Genomic DNA, 15,222 nt, shown 5'->3' with positions numbered 1-15,222 from the left:
CAGGTTAAAGAAGGATTTTTAAGCCTTGAGACAGTTGAGACATGGATTGTGTGTGTGCCATGCGCTAAAAGGAATGCGCTAGACTAAAGATTGAAGTGCCTTTGAATGGGGTATGGTAGTAGATGCTAGGAGCACCAGATTGAGTGTGTCAAGAACTGCAAAGCTGCTGGGTTTCCCGTGTGTATCAAGAATGGTCCATCACCCAAAGGACATCCAGCCAACTTGACACAACTGTGGGAAGCATTGGAGTCAACATGGCCAGCATCCCTGTGGAAAGCTTTCGTGACCTTGTAAAGTCCATGCCCCGACAAATTGAGGCTGTTCTGAGGGAAATGGCAGGTGCAACTCAATATTAGGAAGGTGTTCCTAATGTTTTGTGCAATCAGGGAAAACCCATATAGCTACATATACATTTCCACCTGACTTACTTGACAGCCCGTACATGTAATACAGTACAATAACGTGAGTCCTCAGTTGCGGCTGGATCTCAAGGACACCCCTGGGCTGTGGTCTCTGTGGGTCGCGTCAGGCAGTGAGTCAGGAGCCACATCGTCTTGAGTCATACAACTCCCTGGCTGGTGTTCAACGCTGTCTCGAGGCGAAAACTGTCACATTTTTCTCTTAGACGTTCTTTTCTCCTTAGTGTGCACCAATGCACACCTTTCATTCAGCTAAACAAGCACAAATTAGAGAGTCAACAAGGTTGCTTCGGAGAGTTAGTGCTGCAGTTTGGCGCCGTCGGGTGTGTTGAGGTGTTCTGTTGAACTAAGTACATTTTCTACCCTAGTCATCAACCTATGTTTAATTGTCTGGTTGCTAAGGAAGTGATTGCATACCAACCCTATCATTTCATACTCATCAATATTCATAAGGGTCAGGGGTCAGACACCTTTGGAATTAACGGCTCTCATAAATAACCCAAATACTGCATCAGCCAATAGAATACAGGGCAATGACTATTATGCTAGATATACTGCCAGAGAATTGTAGGTTCAAATCTCGGATGGGCAACTACTATTATAAATCATTTGTAAGGCATTGGACAACTGGCTTGTTTAGTTTAGTTTATTAATTCGACCATTTAAAAAAAAACAAGCACACATAAAACTTAAAAGCCATACATGCACATGAATAAAATCATTGAGGATAACACGCAATAAAGTCTGGGACTTATTTCCATTGTGGTCCTCTTGACACAAGATGGCTAGACAAGATCGAACACAGTATGGCAGTGTGCTTATGTGAGTATCTATCATTGTATCAGCCAGTGAATCTAGTTGGGCTGTGGGCATATCTTTAGCAAGAAAGAAGATAGCGTTTTCTTTCCCTCCACTCTTGTGACAAAGCTAAGGTCTTTCAGAACTCAGTGTATCCTTCACCATCTGCCCCTCATATTCTTTCCGTCCTCCTCTTCTAATTCCTATCCGTTTGCTGCCCTTGCTATCTCCCATAATCCACCTCTCTATGTTCTCTCTTTTACTTTTTCAATAATGCCCTTTCTGTCTTAAAAAAAAGAAAGAAAAATCCATTAATTTGTCCTGTTCTTTTAGTCTATCTGCCGTTCTGCTCTCTCCCACTCTTCCCTTCTCAATCTCTCTCTCTTCCTCTCTCTCTCTCTCTCTCTCTCTTTCTTGTGTCTGTCCTTGCTTCTGCTCCCAGACACCACTGTCTCTCTTTTCTCCCTCTTTTCCTTGTTTAATCATCTCTCTCCAGCTGCCCAATCTCTTTCCTGTGGCCACCACTGTCTCCTCTCCTCCTTGTATCTACAGCCTCACTCTGTCCGTTCCTCTCTTGACCTTTCCTCCCCTCACCCCCAGGCCATTCCTTTCAGCCATCTCGTTCGTCTCTCTTATGCGTACACACACACACACATGCAGCCCACACATGCAGCACACACACACAGACACAGACACACACACACACACACAGTGACGGCTTGTCGCTTCAGCAATGTGACGACACAGGGGTGACACCACGCCCGTCAACCTGACATCTGGCATTTCACAACGGTCCACTAAACCCTGACAACCACTGGAGAGACAGGAGACAGGGGAAATGGGTGAACACTGTGTAAAAAGAGATACTGGTTGGGCAGTGTAAAAAAAGGATGGGACAAAATCACAGTGTAGGCAATAACAATGAAGTTGAACTCAGAGAAAAGAGGAAATTATGACAAAAGGTTAAGTGTGGTACAGTGTGTGCATTTACAGTTGTGTTGGTTAATATACAGATCATTCGGGAAGGTTTCAAACCCTTACCTTTTCCACATTTTGTTACGTTACAGCCTTGTTCCAAAATTGATTAAATAAAACAAGTTGATAATCAATCTGCACACAACACCCCATAATGAAAAGGCATAAGTATTCAGACCCTTTGCTATGAGACTCGAAATTGAGCTAAGTTCCATTCTGTTTTCATTGATCATCCTTGAGATGTTTCTACAACTTAAATTAGGGTCCACATGTGATAAATTCAATTGATTGGACATGATTTGGAAAGACACACACCTGTCTATAAAAGGTCCCACAGTTGACAGTGCATGTCAGAGCAAAAACCAAGACACGGGGTCGAAAGAATTGTCCGTAGAGCTCCGAGACACGATAGTGTCGAGGCACAGATCTGTGGCAGGGAACCAAAAACATTCTGCAACATTGAAGGTCCCCTAGAACACAATGGCCTTGGAACCTTCAAGACTCTTCCTAGAGCTGGCCGCCAGGCCAAACTGAGCAATCGGGGGGAGAAGGACCTTGGTCAAGGAGGTGACCAACAACCCAATGGTCACTTTGACAGAAATCCATAGGTCCTCTGTGGAGATGGAATAACCTTACAGAAGGACAGCAATCTCTGCAGCACTCCACCAATCAGGCCTTTATTGGCCAGACGGAAGCCACTCCACAGTAAAATGCACATGACAACCTGCTTGGAGTTTGCCAAAAGGCACCTAAAGACCATGAGAAACAAGGTTATCTGGTCTGATGAAACCAAGATTGAACTCTTTGGCCTGAATGCAAAGCGTCACATCTGGAAGAAACCTGACACCACCCCTACCGTGAAGCATGGTGGTGGCATCATTGTGCTGTGGGGATGTTTTTCAGCAGCAGGGAATGGGAGACTAGTCAGGATTGAGAAAAAGCTCAATGGAACAAAGTACAGAGAGATCCTTGAAGGAAACCTGCCCCAGAGTGCTCAGGACCTCAGACTGGGGCGTAGGTTCACTTTCCAACACGACACTAAGCACACAGCCAAGACAATGCAGGAGTGGCTGTGGGACAAGTCTCTCTGTCCTTGAGTGGCCCAGCCAGAGCCCGGACTTGAACCCGATCGAACCTCTCTGGATAGACCTGAAAATAGCTGTGCAGTGAAGCTCCCCATTCAACCTGATAGAGCTTGAGAGAATCTGCAAAGAAGAATGGAAAAAACCTGAGGCTGTATTCGCTGTCAAAGGTGCTTCAACAAAAAACTGAGTAGAGGGTCTAAATACTTATGTGAATGTGATTTTTCAGGTAAAAACCTTTTTACAATTGTACAAACTTCTAAAAACCTGTTTTTTCTTTGTTTTTATGGGGTATTGTGTGTAGGTTGATCAATTTTTTGATGAGGGGAAAAAATGATTTAATCCATTTCAGAATAAGACTAATGTAACAAAATGTGAAAAAAGGATTTGCGAGAGGGATTTGAATAGTTTCCTAATACACTGTACTTAAAACATGTTGAATGCAATCTGAAGGGCACTTGACACCTGCATGTTCACGAGTGTATGTATGTGACCACATTTTCCATATATTCCCATACATAGGAACCAATATACACAGGCAGCTAGGCAAGTTAAGGCTAGCTTTTTCAAACAGAAATTTGCATCCTGTAGTACAAACTCAAAAAAGTTCTGGGACACTGTAAAGTCCATGGAGAATAAGAGCACTTCGTCCCAGCTGCCTACTGCACTGAGGCTAGGAAACACTGTCACCACCGATAAATCTACGATAATCGAGAATTTCAAGAAGCATTTTTCTATGGCTGGCCATGCTTTCCACCTGGCTACCCCTACCCCAGTCAACAGCTCTGCACCCCCCAGCAACTTACCGAAGCCTCCCCCTCCTTCACCCAAATCCAGATAGCTGATGTTCAGAAAGAGCTGCAAAATCTGGACCCCTACAAATCAGCTGGGCTAGACAATCTGGACCCTCTCTCTCTAAAATTATCCACCACAATTGTTGCAACCCCTGTACTAGCCTGTTCAACCTCTCTTTCATATCGTCTGAGATCCCTAAAGATTGGAAAGCTGCCGCGGTCATCCCCTCTTCAAAGGTTGAGCCACCCTAGACCCACACTGTTACAGTCCTATATCTATCCTACCCTGCCTATCTAAAGTCTTCAAAAGCCAAGTTAACAAACAGATCACTGACCATTTCGAATTCCACCGTACCTTCTGTATGCAATCTGGTTTCCAAGCTGATCATGGGTGCACCTCAGCCAGCTCAAGGTCCTAAATGATATCACAACCTCCATCGATAAAATACAGTACTGTGCAGCCATCTTCATCAACCTTGCCAAGGCTTTCGACACTGTCAATCACCTCACTCTTATTGGCAGACTAAACAGACTTGGTTTTGCAAATGACTGCCTCGCCTGGTTCACCAACTGCTTCTCAGATAGAGTTCAGTGTGTCAAATCGGTTTGCCTGTTGTCCGGACCTCTGCCAGTCTCTATGGGGGTGCCACAGGGTTTAATTCTCGGGCCGACTCTATTCTCTTTACACATCAATGATGTCGCTCTTGCTGCTGGTGATTCTCTGATCCACCTATCACAGTCTATCACAGTGCTATCCATTTTGTCACCAATGTCCCATATACCACCCACCACTGCAACCTGTATGCCGTCATTGGCTAGCCCTCGCTTCATATTCATCGCCAAACCCACTGGCTTCAGGTCATCTATAAGTCTTTGATAGTTAAAGCCCCTCCTTATCTCATCTCACTGGTCACCATAGCAGCACCCACCCGTAGCATCTCCTTTGGCCGTCTTTCCTTTCAGTTCTCTGCTGGCAATGACTGGAACGAATTGCAAAAATCGTTGAAGCTGGAGGCTTATATCTCCCTCACTAACTTTAAGCATAAGCTGTCAGAGCAGCTTACCGATCATTGCACCTGTACACAGCCCATCTGTAAATAGCCCACTCAACTACCTCATCCCCATATTGTTATTTATTTTTTTGCTCCTTAGCACCCCAGTATCTCTACTTGCACATTCATCTTCTGCACATCTATCACTCCAGTCTTAATGCTATTTGTAATTATTTCACCACTATGGCCTATTTATTGCCTTAACTCCCTAATCTTACTACATTTGCACACACTGTATATAGATTTGTCTATTGTGTTATTGACTTTACGTTAGTTTATCCCATGTGTAACTCTGTGTTACACTGCTTTGCTTTATCTTGGCCAGGTCTGTTGTAAATGAGAACTTGTTCTCAACTGGCCTACCTGGTTAAATAAAGGTGAAATAAAAAAAATGTAATACAAATTTGAGCCTTATATACCATTTCCAAGTTTTTTTTTTTTTACACTGCAGTTGGGGAAACATGGCAAAGTTATGCTTAGAAACTTGTTATTCTCCCTTGAAAGTGTTTCACACTTGATCAAGATCTTTTTTTTAGTACACCCATTCAGCATTGTTCACACCCTCTTCAGCCTTAGTCCATCTATCTCTTTAAAGTGGTTTTAAAGTAGTGTTGTTAACAAGTGGTGAAAGTAGTAGACTACAATAAGGAACATCTCCAGGTAAAAATACATTTAATCTAGTCCTTGCTCTATGTCCTAACATGTTGTTCTTCACATTGTCTCTAGTAAACACACTACATATCAAATCAAACCAAACCATATCAACGTTTACATGTCACGTGCACAGGATACAACATGTGTAAACAGTACAGTGAAAAGCTCTTTCTCAACAGTGCCGTATTAATTTGTCAAAAGAAAGGTATCAATATATTTAAAAAATAGAAGATAAAGTGTCAATGCCAGTTGAGAAAGAACAAAATGTACAAGAAAAATATCAATAATGAAATCAGTGATACTGGTGATAGATGAGGTAGATATATGCATACAATCAGGGGTAAACTGAGCAGCAGGATAAATGTAAATAGTAGCAGCAACATAGTGGTTGTGTGTGTGTGTGTGTGTGTGTGTGTGAATGTTTCTGTGTGTGTGTGAGTGTGTGTGTGTATGTTTCTGCGTGTGTGTGTGCGTGTGTGTGTGTGTGTGTGTATCAGGGTTAGGAGAGAGTGATGTACATGTGCATAGAGACAGTGCAGACAATCCAAGGGTGCAGGTGAACAGCCATTAAGAGACAGCCAAAGTTGTCTGGGAGCCTGTTGGTCCGGGACCTGATGGTTCGGTACCGTCTTCCCGGCGGTAGCAACAAGAACAGTCTATGGCTAGGGTGGTTGGAGTCTGATGTTGAGGGCCTTCCTCCTTGTGTAAATGTGACCGACCACCTGAATTCAGTCCTACTGTATGTAGCAACATTTGAAATTCTGTTTTTAACATTGGATAAAAGTAGAGAACTATAAAATGTATATCATACACCACAGTTGATGAACAATGGGAAAGTAATTCTGCTTTGAAAGTTAATAAACTTGTAACCCTATTTTTTTTTTTAAATGGCCCTTGAGTTTTTTGGTACAACTACCGGAGAGCTCTTTGTCTATAACCCCTTCAGCTTTGTTCACACTCTCTTAAGGCTTATCCCCACCCATCTCTTTAAGGGTTCACATGTGAGGCCATACGCTAAAGGACCAAAGATTTCAAGACTACAGTTGTCCTAGTGACATCATGTCATCCAACATGAAACTTGTTGATATGAAAAAGTATAAACACAAAAACAACAGGCTGCCTGGTGGTCCAAAATAGCATAACTGGTGCATTTTAACACCAACAAACCCATCTGTTTAAAAATGAATATTTAAAGCAACTTCCTTAACAATGTTTTGGTTAGTTTCTAGCTCGTTAACTAGCTAGCTCGCTAATGTTAAGTTAGCTGGCTGTCCAGTTCAAATAATGACTATATCATAGCTGACAACATCTTAACTTTAGCTAATATTTATATATTATTACAGGAAAATAAACTCACAACAAGATCATGATTTACAAGTTAATGGCAAGCTAATTATACAGAAAATAGCTTACGGTTGTTAGTGTGCCGAAATAGAAGTAAGGTATTCTAATGGAGACACTGTCTCGCTGGCCTAACATTATATCCTAATTTGACTTTGGTGCAGATCATGTTGTTCTTCGCATTACCGTCTCTGGTAAACACACACTATATCAAATCAAATCAAAGTTTCTTTGTCATATTTACAGGATACAGAAGGTGTGAACAGTACAGTGAAATGGTTACTTGCATAGTGGAGTCTTTTGATTAGACATGTAGCTAGCTAGCTATTTACAAAATGAACCCTAATCCCAACTGATAACATTTCTACCATGCATGAATCTGCAGGTAACTTCATTTAACCAACTAGGTTCAATGTTAGCTACCTGGCTAACATTTGGCTATAACTAGCAATGCAAATCGCTTCCTGTCTTTTTCCGTGGCTAGGCTAGTAACTTCCAACTAGGCTGGTAATTCAACCATTCCATTGGTATTTACAGATGGCAGACAAGTTTGTTATTAAGGCACATGAACTTTCACATGTTCCAGAAGGCATTTCTCCCAAAAAATGCGTTTTGATAAAAAATACTTGTTTACGTTCAAATGCCTCTCCTGTGAAGTAGTAACATGCGACATACGTATGCCTAGTTTCCTGAAACGAGTCACAAATGTCCTCGATGACTGGGAATTCGCCCCCCAGGGACGAGGGAGTATAAATTCAGAGAGCCTGTTTCTGTCCTGCCCTCAAATTTGGTGCAGGGCATGTGATGTCCATGGCCTCTTTGTCGCGAAACTCTCTGAACCTCTCCAAAATATATGTTTGTTGAGTTGTGTCCAGTCCAGGTGGTGCTTGTACAGGCATAGCATCTCTGGGAGGAAGGATATCAGCGTTGCAAAGCATCTGAAACCTGGTCCCAACTGAGTCCGGACATTCCTTGGTGACAACAACACAAGGCTTAAGAGCATGTTAAACAGGCAAATAGACCAAAAATAGGCAAGACATTAAAAACTTTCATACCAGCTAAAACATCAATTCACCTCCAAGTTTATATAATAAGAGTAAGCTTGTACAATGCAATGACAATTACCTGAAATGCTGGTATGGCTTGATCTGTGCCAGTGGCCTGAAGTACGGAGTCAGGTGTTCTTGCCAGCCATAGCTTTCCACCAGCTGTGTACGGTCCTCCAGTTCAACTAGCTGTGGGATGCTGACCCGTCACAGTGCTGTCCTTCACCACACCAGCATTCTCTGACAAGGTGGTCACTCTGGTCTTTCTGAAGGTCTGGTTTGGCTTGGTATGGCTTGGTATGGCCTGCGATCAGGAAGGGAAGTTCCAGACTGGTGGAGCTTGTGAATGGTCTGCCAGGTGCAATACCAGAGCACACACCTGTTCTTGTTTTGGCCACTACAGTTTTCACAATCCAGGTCCACACGTGTTTCCCCAACTCCATAGTTTGCAAATAAATGGTGCACATAGTTGACTGCGCTGTTGCATTTGGTGGATGACATGCCGCCATCAATCAAGTAGTTGACTTGTTGTGGTATTCCTTCACAGCAGGCACCAAACAAGCCTCACTTGCGAGGAATTAAAAAGTATAATGGACCTGGCTGCATAGGGTCAGAAGGATACTACACATGCAAAAATATATAAACAAAAAGAAAAATATATTTGAATTGATTGTCACATCTCTGTCAGTCTGTCTACCAAGGTCAGTGCAAGATTTTTTGGGGGGTATCTGTACTTTACTATTTATATTTTTGACAACTTTTACTTTAACTACATTCCTGAAGTAAATAATGTACTTTTTACTCCATACGTTACATTTCGAATGCTTAGCGGGACTGGAAAATGGTCCGATTCCTGCATTTATCAACAGAACATCCCTGGTAATCCCTACTTGGCATTTGTATTTATTACCATCCCCATTAGCCACTGCAAAAGCATCAGCTACTCTTCCTGGGGTCCACATGAAACATGACATCATACATAGTATAGAAGATTATTAGTCAAGGACTGAAATACATACATGTAAAGCATCACACATAGCCTAGGTTTTATACATGGTACAGTGCAAATTACAATACAAGATAGATGATATAAAATGGCTGTGTCTCTTCACAGTACCCTTTGGTACAATAAGGTGCTATTTATCCGTTTTTATTGCTAGCTTTGTAACGGAGATGCTGTGAGTCGAGAAGCAGGTGCAGGTGAAACATTTAATAAAACAACAAACGGGCCTCCCGGGTGGCGCAGTGGTCTAGGGCACTGCATCGCAGCGCTAGCTGTGCCACCAGAGACTGTGCCACCCAGGCTCTGTTGCAGCCGGCCGTGACCGGGAGGTCGGCCTAGCATCATGCAGGTTAGGGAGGGTTTGGCCGGTAGGGATATCCTTGTCTCATCGCGCACCAGCGACTCCTGTGGCGGGCCGGGCGCAGTACACGCTAACCAAGGTCGCCAGGTGCACGGCGTTTCCTCCGACACATTGGTGTGGCTGGCTTCCGGGTTGGATGCGCGCTGTGTTAAGAAGCAGTGCGGCTTGGATGGGTTGGGTTCTGTTTCGGAGGATGCATGGCTTTCGACCTTCGTCTCTCCCGAGCCTGTACGGGAGTTGTCGTGATGAGACAAGATAGTAATTACTAACAATTGGATACCACGAAATTGGGGAGAAAAGGGGGCAAAATGTATAATAAAAAAATAATAATAATAAAACAACAAACATGAAACAACACAACATAACAGCGGCGTTTACGCATGAACACAGGAACTATATTGACTGAGGACGGAACCCAAGGGAGTGACAGATATAGAGGAGGAAATCAGGAAGTCCAGGTGAGTATCACGATGATCTGCGCGTAATGATGATGCCAGGTGTATGTAATGATGGATCCCAGGACCAGTGGTTAGTATTCCGGCGACGTCAAACGCCGGAGGGGAGGAGCAGGAGTAGACGTAACAAGCTTGAGTTACCTGGGGTGATAGAGAGTGCCATGTAGTGTCATGAATCTATTTAATACTGTGCCTTTCCCAGCCTATGTTCTGGACCTGGGGACTGTGAAGAGACCTGTGGTTGCATGCCTTATGTTGTACCAATGAATGTCTGAACTCCGTGCCAGCTGCTTGAACAGACAGTTCGGTATTTTAAACACATCAATACCCTGCACAAAGACCAATAGTAATGCAGTCAAACTCTCCTCAACTTTTAGCCAGGAGAGACATGCATGTTAGTGACACTTTCCCTCTATGTACATCTAAGTGCAATATGCGTTGCTTTGTTCTGGACCAACTGCAACTGACCTATGTCCTTCTCTGCCGCACATGACCACACAGCAGGGCAGTAGTCCAGGTGCGACAAAACTAGGGCCTGTAAGACTTGTCTGGTCGACTGAGATGTCAAGAAGGCAGAGCAATGTCCAATCATGGACAGACGTCTTTCCATTTTAGCAATCATTGAGTCTGCATGTTTTGACCATGAAAGCTTGCTATACAGGGTTACACCCAGCAGTTTAGTCTCCTTAACTTGCTCAAAAGCCACATTATTCAATAATAGATCTAAACGAGGTTGAGTGAATTATGTGTCCAAAAAAGTATGCTTTTTGAGATATTTAGCACCAGCCTATTGCTAGATATCCATTCTAAAACTGACTGGAGCTCTATGTGATTTTACTGCTGCAGCCGACATGTATACTGCTTTGTCGTCAGCCTACATAGACACACAGGCCTTATTCAAGGTCAAATCAAGTCAAGAATCAAATGTTATTTGTCACACGCCAAATACAACAGGTGAATACAACACGCCGAATACAACAAATGCCCTTAACCAACAATGCGGTTTTAAGAAAAAAGAAGTGTTAAGAATGTGTTTACAAAATAAACTGAAGTAAACAACATATAAATAACGAAAAACGTAAAATTTTTATTTATTTTTATTTTTAAAGAGCAACAATAAAATAACAGTAACAGGCAGCACTGTTACAGAGTCAATGTGCAGGGGCACAGGTTAGTGGAGGTATTGAGGTAATATGTACATGTCGGTAGAGACAAACAGAGAGAAACAGCAGCGTAAAAATGTGTGGGGGGAGGGAAATAGTCTGGGTAGCCATTTGGTAAGCTGTTGAGGAGTCTTATGGCTTGGGAGTAGAAGCTGTTAAGAAGCCTTTTGGACCTAGACTTGGCACTACCGTGCGGTAGCAGAGGGAAGAGTCTATGACTAGGGTGGCTGGAGTCTTTGACAATTTTTAGGGCCTTCCTCTGACACCGCCTGGTATAGATTTCCTGGATGGCAGGAAGCTTGGCCCCAGTGATGTACTGGGTCGTACGCACTACCCTCTGTAGTGCCTTGCGGTCGGAGGCCGAGTAGTTGCCATACCAGGCAGTGATGCAACCAGTCAGGATACTCTCGATGGTGCAGCTGTAGAACTTTTTGAAGATCTGAAGACTCATGACAAATTTTTTCAGTCTCCTGTCGTGCCCTCTTCACTACTGTCTTGGTGTGTTTGGACAATGACAGTTCGTTGGTGATGTTGACAGCAAAGAACTTGAAGCTCTCAACCTGCTCCACTACAGACCCGTTGATGATAATGGGGGTGTGATCAGCCCACATTTTCCTGTAGTTCACGATCATCTCCTTTGTCTCGATCACATTGAGGGAAAGGTTGTTATCCTGGCACCACACTGCCAGGTCTCTGACCTCCTCCCTATAGGCTGTCTCATCGTTGACTGTTGTGTCGTTGGCAAACTTAATGATGGTGTTGGAGTCATACATGGCCATGCAGTCATGGGTGAATAGGGAATACAGGAGGGGACTGAGCACGCACCACTGAGGGACCCCAGTGTTGAGGATCAGCATGGCAGATGTGTTGTTACCTACATTTACCACCTGGGGGCGGCCCGTCATGGAGTCCAGAGGGAGGTGTTTAGTCCCAGGGTCATTAGCTTAGTGATGAGCTTTGAGGGCACTGTAGTGTTGAACGCTGAGCTCGGTGAGGGACAGGTTGAAAATGTCGGTGAAGACACTTACCAGTTGGTCAGCGCATGCTCGGAGTACACGTCCTGGTAATCCGTCTGTCCCTGCAGCCTTGTGAATGGTGACCTGTTTAAAGGTCTTACATCGGTTGCAGAGAGCGTGATCACACAGTGGCCTGGAACAGCTGGTGCTCTCATGCATGCTTCACTGTTGCATGCCTCGAAGTACGCATAGAAGTCATTTAGCTCGTCTGTTAGGCTTGTGTCATTGGGCAGCTCACGGCTGTGCTTCCCTTTGTAGTCTGTAATAGTTTGCAAGCCCTGCCACATGCGACGAGCGCCAATGTAGTAGGATTCAATCTTAGTCCTGTATTGACACTTTGCCTGTTTGATGGTTCATCGGAGGGCATAGCGGGATTTCTTATAAGTGTCCGGGTTAGAGTCCCGCTCCTTGAAAGCCACAGCTCTAGCCTTTAGCTCAGTGAGGATGTTGCCTGTAATCCATGGCTTCTGGTTGGAGTATGTACGTATGGTCACTGTGGGGACGACGTCATCGATGCACTTATTGGTGACTCTAGTGACTAATGTTTATTTTTAAATTTGTACCTTTATTTAACTAGTCAAGTCAGTTAAGAACAAATTCTTATTTTCAATGACGGCCTAGGAACAGTAGATTAACTGCCTTGTTCAGGGGCAGAACGACAGATTTTTACCTTGTCAGCTCGGGGATTCGATCTTGGTGTACTGCCCAATGTCTTTGAGTCCCGGAACGTATTCCAGTCTGTGCTAGCAAAACGGTCCTGTAGCTTAGCTTCTGCGTCGTCTGACCACTTCCTTATTGAGCGAGTCACTGGTACTTCCTGCTTTAGTTTTTTCTTGGAATCAGGAATCAGGAGGATAGCGCTCTGGTCAGATTTTCGAAATGGAGGGCGAGGTAGAGCTTTGTACGCGTCCATGTGTGTGGAGTAAAGGTGGTCTAGAGGGGGGGGAATATAATAGATGAAAACTCTCTTTGTAAATAATGTGGTCTACAGCTTATCATGAGATGCTCTACCTCCGGTGAGCAAAACCTTGAGACTTCATTAAAATGAGATTTTGTGCACTTTCTGACTAAATGAGATATGATTTATGATGTTAGCTCAAAATCAAATCAAATTTATTTATATAGCCCTTCGTACATCAGCTGATATCTCAAAGTGCTGTACAGAAACCCAGCCTAAAACCCCAAACAGCAAGCAATGCAGGTATAGAAGCACGGTAGTTAGGAAAAACTCCCTAGAAAGGCCAAAACCTAGGAAGAAACCTAGAGAGGAACCAGGCTATGTGGGGTGGCGGGTCCTCTTCTGTCTGTGCCGGGTGGAGATTATAACAGAACATGGCCAAGATGTTCAAATGTTCATAAATGACCAGCATGGTCGAATAATAATAAGGCAGAACAGTTGAAACTGGAGAAGCAGCACGGCCAGGTGGACTGGGGATAGCAAGGAGTCATCATGTCAGGTAGTCCTGGGGCATGGTCCTAGGGCTCAGGTCCTCCGAGAGAGAGAAAGAAAGAGAGAAAGAGAGAATTAGAGAGAGCACATGTGGGGTGGCCAGTCCTCTTCTGGCTGTGCCGGGTGGAGATTATAACAGAACATGGCCAAGATGTTCAAATGTTCATAAATGACCAGCATGGTCGAATAATAATAAGGCAGAACAGTTGAAACTGGAGTAGCAGCACGGCCAGGTGGACTGGGGACAGCAAGGAGTCATCATGTCAGGTAGTCCTGGGGCATGGTCCTAGGGCTCAGGTCCTCCGAGAGAGAGAAAGAAAGAGAGAAAGAGAGATTAGAGAGAGCACATGTGGGGTGGCCAGTCCTCTTCTGGCTGTGCCGGGTGGAGATTATAACAGAACATGGCCAAGATGTTCAAATGTTCATAAATGACCAGCATGGTCGAATAATAATAAGGCAGAACAGTTGAAACTGGAGCAGCAGCACAGCCAGGTGGACTGGGGACAGCAAGGAGTCATCATGTCAGGTAGTCCTGGGGCATGGTCCTAGGGCTCAGGTCCTCCGAGAGAGAGAAAGAAAGAGAGAATTAGAGAAAGCACACTTAAATTCACACAGGACACCGAATAGGACAGGAGAAGTACTCCAGATATAACAAACCAACCCTAGCCCCCGACACATAAACTACTGCAGCATAAATACTGGAGGCTGAGACAGGAGGGGTCAGGAGACACTGTGGCCCCATCCGAGGACACCCCCCGGACAGGGCCAAACAGGAAGGATATAACCCCACCCACTTTGCCAAAGCACAGCCCCCACACCACTAGAGGGATATCTTCAACCACCAACTTACCATCCTGAGACAAGGCTGAGTATAGCCCACAAAGATCTCCGCCATGGCACAACCCAAGGGGGGGCGCCAACCCAGACAGGATGACCACATCAGTGAATCAACCCACTCAGGTGACGAACCCCTCCAGGGACGGCATGAGTGAGCCCCAGTAAGCCAGTGACTCAGCCCCTGTAATAGGGTTAGAGGCAGAGAATCCCAGTGGAAAGAGGGGAACCGGCCAGGCAGAGACAGCAAGGGCGGTTCGTTGCTCCAGAGCCTTTCCGTTCACCTTCCCACTCCTGTGCCAGACTACACTCAATCATATGACCCACTGAAGAGATGAGTCTTCAGTAAAGACTTAAAGGTTGAGACCGAGTTTGCGTCTCTGACATGGGTAGGCAGACCGTCCCATAAAAATGGAGCTCTATAGGAGAAAGCCCTGCCTCCAGCTGTTTGCTTAGAAATTCTAGGGACAATTAGGAGGCCTTCGTCTTGTGACCGTAGCGTACGTGTAGGTATGTACGGCAGGACCAAATCAGAGAGATAGGTAGGAGCAAGCCCATGTAATGCTTTGTAGGTTAGCAGTAAAACCTTGAAATCAGCCCTTGCTTTGACAGGAAGCCAGTGTAGGGAGCCTAGCACAGGAGTAATATGATCAAATTTTTTGGTTCTAGTCAGGATTCTAGCAGCCGTATTTAGCACTAACTGAAGTTTATTTAGTGCTTTATCCGGGTAGCCGGAAAGTAGAGCATTGCAGTAGTCTAACCTAGAAGTGACAAAAGCA

This window comes from Oncorhynchus tshawytscha, linkage group LG10 (genome assembly GCF_018296145.1).
Source record: "Oncorhynchus tshawytscha isolate Ot180627B linkage group LG10, Otsh_v2.0, whole genome shotgun sequence".
NCBI classification, from domain to species: Eukaryota; Metazoa; Chordata; class Actinopteri; order Salmoniformes; family Salmonidae; genus Oncorhynchus; species Oncorhynchus tshawytscha.
This window is presented reverse-complemented; position numbering follows the sequence as displayed.